The following is an 11,153-nucleotide window of genomic DNA, read 5'->3' on the forward strand; positions in this document are numbered from 1 at the left end:
TGTGCAAACAGATTTACTGTTTAGGATTATTTGATTTTGTGCTGCTTTTCTCCTGCTTCATATGCAGGCTTCATGTGCTGCAAGCTTCATGTGCTCGCGTTTCTTTGGAAAAAGGGCGTGTGTCCAATTTAATGGCTATGACTATAAGAAGTTCTGCAATGGCTAACATCGCTTAGAGCAGCTTTAACATTGACTGATGCATATATTGCATGTCGTCGCTGTCCTTCGGAAACCTCAGATGTCCAAATTCAGGAAATGAAGAAAACACTTTTAAATTAGTAAATACTGTGTTGTCAAAGTTGACAAGCACTTTTTATTAGCTATTTGCAAAACCTATTAACAAACATAAAGGGTGAATAATAATAATGAAAACAAAATACGAAACATGGAGATACAAGGTTTCAGAAAGACAGCAGCCATATATGAGTCTAGTCAACTGTTCAATTTCATTCAGCATTTTTGTCAAATATATTACAAAAGCTGTTTAACTTGCATTTTTTATCTATCAACATTTAACTTTTCGGTAATACATGCAAAAGTATGACATACAAAATGTTTATAATGCCTCTGTTTTCTTTCTCTCTACTTTTTGTTTTTCTATCACCCCCCTCACTTTTAACTCTGCAGTCCCCGGTGGGTCTCTGTCACCAGAAAATCCCTGTTATTTCGGTGTAATATGTCCCCTTAAGCGTTGTTTTGCAGACTGTCCCCGAGTATCAACAGCAGTCTTGTGTCTAGCCCGGCCGCCATCCCGCAGGTAATCCCACATCGTTTCTCTTCTGAGCCTAATGCACACAGATGCTATAAACAACCCGCAAATACTTAAAGCACAATTAAAAGTGCATGTGATCATGTGATCCATCCCCCCCTTGTTTTTTCACTTGCCTATGGCCATTTTTCCTCCATCCAGATTTTCGAGCCCCCGGTTGGTCGCAGCCAGTGCAGCATGTGTCCGCTTGGGGCCACAACAGGATTCCAGAAACTCCACATCTAAGATCAATAGAGACATCCAGAAGACACAAGTTGACAATAACATGACTGGTAGCGCTCTGTTCAGCACGGTGAAAAAACAACAACAACTGGATGAGCATAAATAAAACAGAGGTTTTCTTGAACACAGGCTGATTATGTAGAAAACAAAGCATTTTTGTCCGTTCTTTGCGTATTTGTCAACATCAAATGGAGCTGTGCTAATCACAAGGCTTTCTCTCTATTTAAATGCTGTTTATTGTGGAACAATAAAAAACTCTTTACAATCACGCATTGTTTTATTGATTTCAAATGGAAAATACTTGCCACATTAAAACCAAAGGCTTCATTTGTCTTCATTACCGTACACAATAATATTTTGTTGACATCACGTTCATTGTCTGTTTGAGAAATATTTGTATAATGTGATTTTTAAAACGGCACATTTTTTTGAAGAATCAAGAAGTAACAGGGGAATCAACAAACCCGGTAAATATAAAAATGCTTTCGATCAAAGCAAAACCACTTCCCTCTTAATTGCTCATGTGCATCACTGTAAATTACTAATGGACAAATGATTGCTGATGGTTCAATGCTCCTTACTATAATACAAAAAGTCATAACAGTGTCTGATGCAAGAGTGATAGGGGAGGTGAGATGGGCTCTTCTTCAGCTTTCAGGGTCTTATCACTTTGTCACCTGGCAAGTAAACACTTACCGAATGGTGGATTGACCCCTTCGACTCTGAGATAACGTTTCTCATTCTCTGGTCCAGTGAGGGATCTCATTTTGCTTGAAGTTTCAGTCATTCAGTCAAACAAGGCTCTCAGGAAGTGAGAGAATATGAGAACCCATGGCTTCCTGCCTGAATGTACATCACACAGGGAAGATAAGAGCAGATACAGGAGGGCGAGGAAGAGGTAGAGACATAACAATAAATGTAGAGACTTTGTCTGACTGAACGGGGTTCCTGGTGGATGTGAATAGAGTGTCAGTTAAAACATTTTGTGAGGTGTATACCGTCCTGCCAGGTAAAATCATGTTCAGCTTGGAATCAATCTTGATTGATGACAGACAGTACAAAGTGACAGACTGCCTGCAAGCCGCCATGCGTCAGAATCAAGCATTTTGACGGCTGAAACAACATTGTTAATGATTATTCTAACGTCATACATTATCAACTTATTTATTATGGATCCTTTGTACACACAGAGTGATTGAATGTACTTGCCACTGTTTCCGTTTCAAAAAAGGTCTCGCTCTATATGCGCAAACCCGCTGATTGAATCTGATGGAGCTGTCTGCATAATAGCATTAGCATTACGGAGGAAAATGTGCATCATCGTAACGCAATTTGTTACATAATTTCTCAAACGCGGTTGGATTTCCGGTGGGATCGATAGATAAGCTGCTCACAGCAGTCAACCTCTGCCTCAGCATGAGTTAAGGGCACAGAAGTAGACAAGGTGACACGGCCCAGGGGATGGGGAGGCTAAAAGGGCTGTGTAATACACCAAGAAACAATGACTGGGCAGGAAGACAGACCTGCGCCTCCAGAGGTTCTTTTTCTTCAGAAAATAGGAAACCCCTGTGGTCAAAGCTTACCCCGAATCCATAAGTATAAAGAATGCTCCAGTAGGGGCAAAATTCCTCATGCCTTGATAAAAGATGTTAGTCATAACTCTCATGGTATATCATGGCATGGGTCATTTACGCCATGGTAACAGATGAAAATGTTTTTTTAAAATAAAAGACAATATTTTAAATATTGCAAATAAATCAATAAGTTTAGTATCATTGCAAAAAGAGTGCACATTTTAGAGTGGCCTTTTATTGTGGCCAGCCTAAGGCACACCTGTGCAATAATCATGCTGTCTAATCAGCATCTTGATATGCCGCACCTGTGAGGTGGATGGATTATCTCGGCAAAGGAGAAGTGCTCACTAACACAGATTTAGACAGATTTGAGAACAATATTTGAGAGAAATAGGCCTTTTGTGTACATAGAAAAAGTCTTAGATCTTTGAGTTCAGCTCATGAAAAATGGGGGCAAAAACAAAAGTGTTGCGTTTATAATTTTGGTCAGTGTATACAAAAAAGTAACATTTTCCCAAAAAGTACAGATACTTGAGTAATTTTACTGTACTTCCCACCTCTGGTCAACACAAATCATGAAAACTAACTAATAATATTAAAATTAATAATAGTTCTAATTGCAATCATTAAAGCCATTTGCAACTGTTTGCAGAGCAAGCTATAGTTTTCGGCTTGGTGTTGAATTTTTAAGTTCATGCCGTTGATATTCTGTAGTATATTATCTCCACCAGTTAAAAAATGTATACCGTTGCATAATATGTTCGGTCTTACCACCCACGCCGACACTAATGCTTGCATCCAAATGCTTGCAATTCGGCATTTCTCCCACTTAGCTCACACAGGGTTTCAAACGGCGTTGAGTTTGAGTAGTCTGCTCAATGTCTTAGCGTGTGATAGAGCCGTTTCCTCTAGAGGACGGCTAACAAGAGCGTGAGAAAGGACGACACAAATTCATCTTGCTTTTGGATGAAGAACGTGCTTATGATGGAGTTCTGTCAATTTGCACTGCTAGGGCAGAGCTATGCTTCTCCTCCATTTGTTTTCTGTCTCTGTCGCTCTCTGCAACTCAGATCTCTCCACCTCCCCAGCCGAAGAACCCTCTGCCAGCTCTCCAGGGAGCAGCTGAGCCCCTGCTCTATGGCTCCCTCATTCTCTGCCATCTCCCATCTCTCTCTTTCTCTCAACAAGCTTCAAACAACTCTCAGCTACCCTTTTGTTTGTCTCTTCCTTCTGCAAGGCCATTTGGGAGTTTTTCGCAACTTCCAGCTCCCAGAAGCTCCCGGGAAACATCAGCGCTGTGCAGAGAGGGGTGGGAAAGGGGGGTGAAAGTTTTAAGGGGAGCGAGGGATCATGGGAAGACAAGCAGCGCAGAGACATGAGGTGTGGAGGCGGAATGCAGTATGGAAACGTTCCGCAGACGAACAGTAAGGAAAGTTGCAGAGGCTGTGGGTAATTTGCCTCAATTTTTTCCTCACAGAATGCCTCTCATTACTGCCTGCATGTGTGCGTGTGTGTGTGTGTGTGTGTGTGTGTGTGTGGACATGTTTGTATATCCCGGTGGGGACCTAAACCTGAATACACACCAACACATGGGGACTCGTGTCACCATGGGGACCAAAATTGAGGTCCCCATGGGCAAAAAAGCTTATAAATTGTATAGAACAATATTTTTTAAAAATCTAAAACTGCAAAAAGTTTTCTATGATCTTTAGGTTTAGGGGTAGGGGATAAAATATACAGTTTACTTTGTACAGTATAAAAAAACGCCTATGGACTGTCCCCACGGAGATAGTAAACCAGACGTGTGTGTGTGCGTGCGTGCGTGCGTGCGTGCGTGCGTGCGTGCGTGCGTGCGTGAGTGTGTGTGTGCATGCGTGCGTGCGTGCGTGCATGCGCGTGCGTGTAAGAGAGAGAGAGAGAGAGAGAGAGAGAGAGAGAGAGAGAGAGAGAGAGAGAGAGAGAGTGGATTCTGCAGAACAGGCAGAGGCCTCCAAGGTTCACTGCACTGAAAAGACAGAAGAAGCAATGAAGACACACAAGCAGATGTGAAGCCCAGAATAATTAGGCTACACAGAGTCTTCAATAGAATCTGACTTTATTTGGCCACTCACTCTTGAGTCTGAGCAACAGCAGTGATTTCTTGCTGTCTCAATTAATTTGCATTAGATCATTCACTTTCTGTAGAGAACATGACTGAACTTTTCTAAAATTCCACTACGGTTTGAAACACTTGTGTTGCATGTGTTCAACTCTTAGCTATTTTAACTTACAAATCTACAATTTTGTAAATATAGTGACTGACATAAAAGAATGCCTCCTCTACATGTTGGCATACGCACACTACTGTTACTGTAAATAGTTTAGTGACTTCACAAAAAAAAAAGTTTCTCATGACCTAAAGGTGTGTCTAAATGTTTGAAATTATTTTTGCAGAAAATTGTTCATGTAATAACTCATTACAAAATAAAATCAGCCAATAGGAGGCTGAGATTCAAACTCTTTCAAAACAAAATACAATGCAAAATACATAATATGAGACCTCATAATAATGCCACATTTAAAAAAAATACTTTGAAAAAATGACAGTTTTGATTTATTTAAACATATTTCCCAAAGTTACATCTGTTACTCAGTTTATATTTTGATGGGTTAAGATGTGAAAAAAATATAAAGAAAGAATGAGAAGATGATTGTAAACTTTTGAATAATACTGCACTCATGACATGATGAGACTGTACTTCTGCAATTATAATGAACTGAACTGTTTGCACTGCAAGTTACCCAATGTCTATAGACGGTTTCATCAGACGCACACACCTGGCCTGAAGTTAACTTCCTATCTGTGTTTGGTTATAATAAATCAATTTATTTTATATTTAATTTATATTTATATTAATTCATATTAATGTTTTATTGTATATAAATTAAAACTACTCAACAGTTATAGATTCTTTGCAGAGGTCTACCGGAAGTTAAGTTAGGGCCACCTCCGGTAGACCTCTATTTGCAGCATGTGCTTTTTTCAAAGTAAAAGTCAAGGTATACATTTAGCCTGTATGTGCATTACCTGTGAATTAAATCCAGTATCTTGCCATTCCTAACAGCATGCTCTTGAGCTACAGGACAGATGCACATCCTCTATCTTCAGTAAAAGAATACTCTGTTTATGAATAAATCTGTTTAATTATATGGATATAAAAATAAATAAACACTTACAGTATATACTACAAACAACAATTTAATAATTAGGGCAAATATATCCCCCACATAACACATTATGTAATAAATGTTTTGTTCATTTGTGATGTCACCTTGTGATCTCAAAAGGCAAATGACATCATCACAACAGAGATGGAGATATGATGGCCATTATGTAGCTAGCCAAATAACACGCTCTAGCAATCTGAGATCGATATGGTGTTAATGTGAAAACAGTCGGCCAATTGGAAACGCACGGATGAAAGTCTCATCTCCATAATTGTTGTGTCGAAGAAAGTAATGTATATTGTAAAATATAGCAGCATTACTTGCCTCTTCTGCTGTAGATCACTCTGACTCGGACTCAGCATCTTCACAGCGCTGCAACACATGGGAGGATTATTGCAATTAGGGATTTACATGGCAGTTTTACACAGCCTGTGACAATGCTGCAATTAGTTCAGTGTGATATACACCCCAGTGTTGAAGAAAACAGATGGAGCTTTGATCAAGACTGTAGGCCACGGGTTCTACAACACTGTCATGTCAAATGAAAAACTCTGCACTTTCATACCAAGAATGCAGTTCTCACCTAGCTGTTGGATATCTCCGCTTCAATTTCCTAAGCGTGTGTGAATGCTTTAAATAAGCGCTCATTAGCTAACAGCGGCATGATGTCCCATGCAGACAGGAAAGGCTACTCTCCTCATGACCGTGTTAGAAAAAATACCAAAAAAACCTTGAATTTCGTTTTTGTGGATAATTTTTCCAAAGCCTCAGTGTTTTAAAGCCTGTTTTTAAAGCGAGTTTACACGACTCAGGATAGCGCTGGAAAACCTGCTCCCCCCGGAGGGGACGGACCTCTTCAAATATCAGATCTTAGTCAATCATCTAAAGTTAGAAGAGGCTCGATTGATTGCGGATTCGTATTTAAATTTACCTAGGCCATTTACGGATACGATGGCTGCTCTACATGATAAATTTGGCCAACAGCATCAGCTGGCGTTAAGGAGGATAGCCATGATCCTTGAGAGTCCTGATGTAAGGAGGGGTGATAATGCCGCCTTCCAGAAATTCGCCTTCCAGGTGCAGTCGTTAGTTGGTCTGTTGAACACCTTGGGTCTTGAAGGTGAAGTGGAGCTAAGTTGTGGGTCCCACGTTGCTCGCCTTCTGAGCAAGCTCCCCCCTGAGCAGCGAGCGAACTTTCGCCGTCATATGTTCCACCAGCCTGGAATTGTCCCTAACCTATTGACCTTTCGAACTGGCTGCGTTATGAAATCTGGTGCCATGGTGATGTTACCGAGACAGCCTTTAAAGGCCTGCACGACAAATCAGCGACTAAGCCAGATTTCAGGAAGAAAACTGTAACCATTCTGTATGGATTTGGAGAACCTGTAGTAGATTCTCCTGTACCTCGGAAATGTTCCCTCTCACAAGCCAAGCCTGCCAAGGGGAGACGTTATTGCCCTTTTGTGATAAGACTGAACATTACCTCAGCCAGTGTGCCTCCTTCGCCCTACTCAGTCCCGACCAGGTCAAGACATGGATTCGTAATAACAACCGTTGCTGGCATTGCGCCAGAACCCATCATGCTGCCCAGTGTGACCTGAAAAAGCCATGCAATCTCTGTAGGGCACTCATCTTCGTCCCCTTCATGATGTGAATGTTAGTTGAGACTTCAGCAAATGCCGAAAAGAGCTGCCTAACAAGTTCCGCTTCAAGTCGATTTTATTTGGATAAACCCTTAATCGGAAGTCGAGTTATGTTAAAGGTGGTTCCTGTCAATCTGCATTATGAAGGTCGCACCTTGGACACCTTTGCTCTCCTCGACGATGGATCAGAGAGGACTATTCTACTACCCCCTGCAGTTCAGACGTTAGGCATCCATGGTATCCCTGAAGATCTTCCACTGAGAACGGTACGAGATGATGTTCAAATCCTTCACGGTTCAGCCATCTCTTTACAGATCTCCCCTCTCGGTAAACCAAAGACAACCTATCAGATTAACCATGCTTTTTCTGCAGATCACCTTACCTTGTCACGTCAGTCTTATCCAGTAGAACAGCTACAGCGAAAGTACCGACACCTTCAGGGCCTTCCTATTCGTACCATGACTGAGGTCCAGCCTTTGCTCCTTATCGGATCTGATCAGCCTCATCTGATCACTCCAATAGAGCCTGTTAGATGAGGAACCCAAGGTGGGCCGGCGGCAGTTCACACACGTTTAGGATGGACGCTCCAGGGTCCCACACCCTCCATGGGGCGGCCTCTCCCTGCACAACAATGTCTCCTAACTTCTGTCTTCTCAGTTCAGGATGAACTTTTTCAGAATGTACAACGGTTGTGGCAGCTGGATACTGTTCCCCAGCAGGCTGGCAAAAAGGTCACTAGGTCCAAGCAGGATCAAGAAGCGCTTCAGCTGCTTGAACGCAAGACTCTTAACCCGAAGTTGGCAGGTATTCATCGGTTAGCTACACCCTTACTCCGTCGAAGTGACATGCCTCTGCTAAATGCGCCCAAGGAGTCTGCAGTGTAGAGGGGCATTTGTTGAAGGACCCAATGAAGGCTGAGGTTTATAAAGAGGAGATGAAAAAACTCTTGGAGTCTGGAGCCGTTCAGGAAGTCAGCTGCTCCATCCCGGAACATTCCCCACCACCTTGTCAGCCATAATGGGAAGTCCCGCATTGTATTTAACTGCTCCCATAAGTTTCAGGGCCAAAGCCTTAATCAGCACCTGTTACCAGGACCTAACCTTGGGGCATCGTTGCTGGGTGTCCTTATCCGCTTCAGGGAACGTCCAATAGCCATAAGTGGGGATATCAAAGCGATGTTCCATCATGTACGTCTTCTCCCTGAAGATCCTCCTTTGCTCCGTTTCTTATGGCGGGATCTGAAGATAGCTGAGGCCCCCAAGATCTTTGAGTGGCAGGTGCTGCCATTTGGTACGACTTCAAGTCCCTGCTGTGCGACTTATGCACTCCAACGGCAGGTACAACAACACCCTCTGAGCGATGAAGCAATCCAGTTCTCAGTAGAGAAATGTTTCTACGTCGATAATTGTTTGCAAAGCCTACCTACAGCAGAGGCAGCCCGGCATGTGATTGATCGACTAAGGAGTCTTCTTTCTGGAGCTGGGTTTGACATTCGGCAGTGGGCGTGCAATGATCCAGCTGTGATAAGCCATTTACCGAGTGAGGCCCGAGCTACCAGTGTGGAACTGTGGCTAACACAGGAGAAGTCAGAGGTCCCTGAATCAACATTGGGACTGAGCTGGAACTGGCAAGCGGACACTTGGATCCTGGAACACCTGGGAGGATGAATTGCAGAACCTTCCTCAGATTACTTTTCCACGGCCTTATGTTCCTCCTGAGGTTATGTTGGATGCAGCAAATCATGAGCTACAAATCTTTTCCGATGCCTCGGAACAGGCATATGGAGCGGTAGCTTACCTCCGGACAACCGATCAGAAAGGTCAGCATCATCTCTCCTTCATTCTAGCCCGCTCCAGAGTGACTCCCAAACGATATCACTCCATCCCGAGTCTGGAACTCTGTGGAAGCCTAGTCGCTGCTCAGTTAGCCAAGCTCCTTGAAAATGAGTTGACCCTGCCCATTCAGACTACGTTTCTTTGGACAGATTCTACTACGGTACTCGGTATGTGGTTGACCTCGGAGTCTTGTCACTACCGAGTCTTTGTAGGCAACAGAGTCGCTGAAATTCAGGAATTGACAGAGAATTGTTCTCGGCGTTATGTCAACATCCTGCTGATGGAATAATCCTGCCGATGACCTCACGAAAGGGAAACCTCTTCATTACCTCACAGCCCCAAACCGATGGTCTCAGGGACCTTCTTTCCTACTTAAGGATTCCCAGGGATGGCCGGAAAGTCCCAACGAGGAGACCAAGGAGGAAAAGATAGAGTTGCGAAAGTCTGCATTTTGTGGTGTCACTAACCTACATCCTTCATCATGCAACTCTGACGGATGGAATTCCAATACCTGGCAGGAACTACTGGATAGCAGTGCCCTGGAGGTTCGCAACAACCTTGCTACCAGCAATCCCCCCGATGCTGAGGACTACCGCCAAGCTGAGGTCATCATCTTTAAGAAAGTACAGCAGGAATCCTTTCCAGAGGATTACCAACGGCTAACAGCTGGGAGATCAATAAGGTCCGGAAGTCGCATTGTCACTCTGGCCCCGGAAATCGATCCAGCTAACGGCCTGATCAGAGTTGGAGGACGTTTGAGAAGAGCTGCTGGTGTGGACCCCTCCATTAAACATCCTCTTGTACTAGATCCTAATCACCCAGTCACACGGCTGATCATCCACCATTATGAGCGCCAATTGCACCATTCGGGTTCAGAAAGATTGTTCGCAGAAATAAGGATGTACTATTGGATTCTACGAGGTCGCGAAGCCATTTGGCGGTTTCAGCAAAGTTGTCTGAAGTGTCAACGATGGAGAGCCAAGCCCACCATCCCAAAACTGTCTGATCTGCCCACGGCACGGCTACAACTGCACAAACCTGCATTTCATTCCTGTGGGGTGGATTGCTTTGGACCTCTACTGGTCAAAATCGGAAGACGAACAGAGAAACGCTGGGGTATTCTCTTCAAATGCCTAACAACAAGAGCTGTACACTTGGATACCCTCCCCAGTATGAGTATGGATTCCTTCCTTATGGCTCTCAGAAGGTTTGTCGCAAGGAGAGGAACGCCGGCCGAATTATGGTCAGATCAAGGAACAAACTTCCGTGGAGGGGAACGGGAGTTGCGAGAAGCCTATGCTAAGATGGCCACAGAGCTTCAGCGTCAGTTAGCTCGTCAAAGAATCCGATTTCACTTCAATCCCCCATCGGCCCCTCACTTCGGTGGAATTTGGGAAAGGGAAATAAGATCGTAAAATCGGCCTTGTACACGGTTCTCGGTTCCCAGCCTATCCCTGAAGAAGTCTTGACAACAGTCTTACTGGAAGTGGAAGCCATCCTCAACTCAAAACCCCTGGGATACGTGTCGTCAGATGTGGCAGATACCGACCCAGTGACATCAAATAGTCTCCTCATGGGGCGGCCAGATATGTCACTCCCTTTAGTGGTTTACCCAGAAGTGGAAATGTTGAGTAGAAGACGCTGGAGACATTCTCAGATACTAGCAGACCAATTCTGGTCCAGATTCATCAGAGAGTATCTGCCTAGCCTCCAAACTCGGCAAAAATGGCAAGCCTCGCCTCCTGATCTAAAGGAAAAGACCTTCGTCATGATCCTGGACCCACAACAGCCTCGCAGTTTATGGCCTATTGGACAGGTCGTAAAGACTCACCTAAGCCCTGATGGTCATGTCAGATCCGCAGATGTGAAAGTAAAGGACCATGTTTATACTAGACCGGTAGCC

The sequence above is a fragment of the Triplophysa rosa genome, linkage group LG6, assembly GCF_024868665.1.
Source record: "Triplophysa rosa linkage group LG6, Trosa_1v2, whole genome shotgun sequence".
Taxonomy (NCBI): Eukaryota; Metazoa; Chordata; class Actinopteri; order Cypriniformes; family Nemacheilidae; genus Triplophysa; species Triplophysa rosa.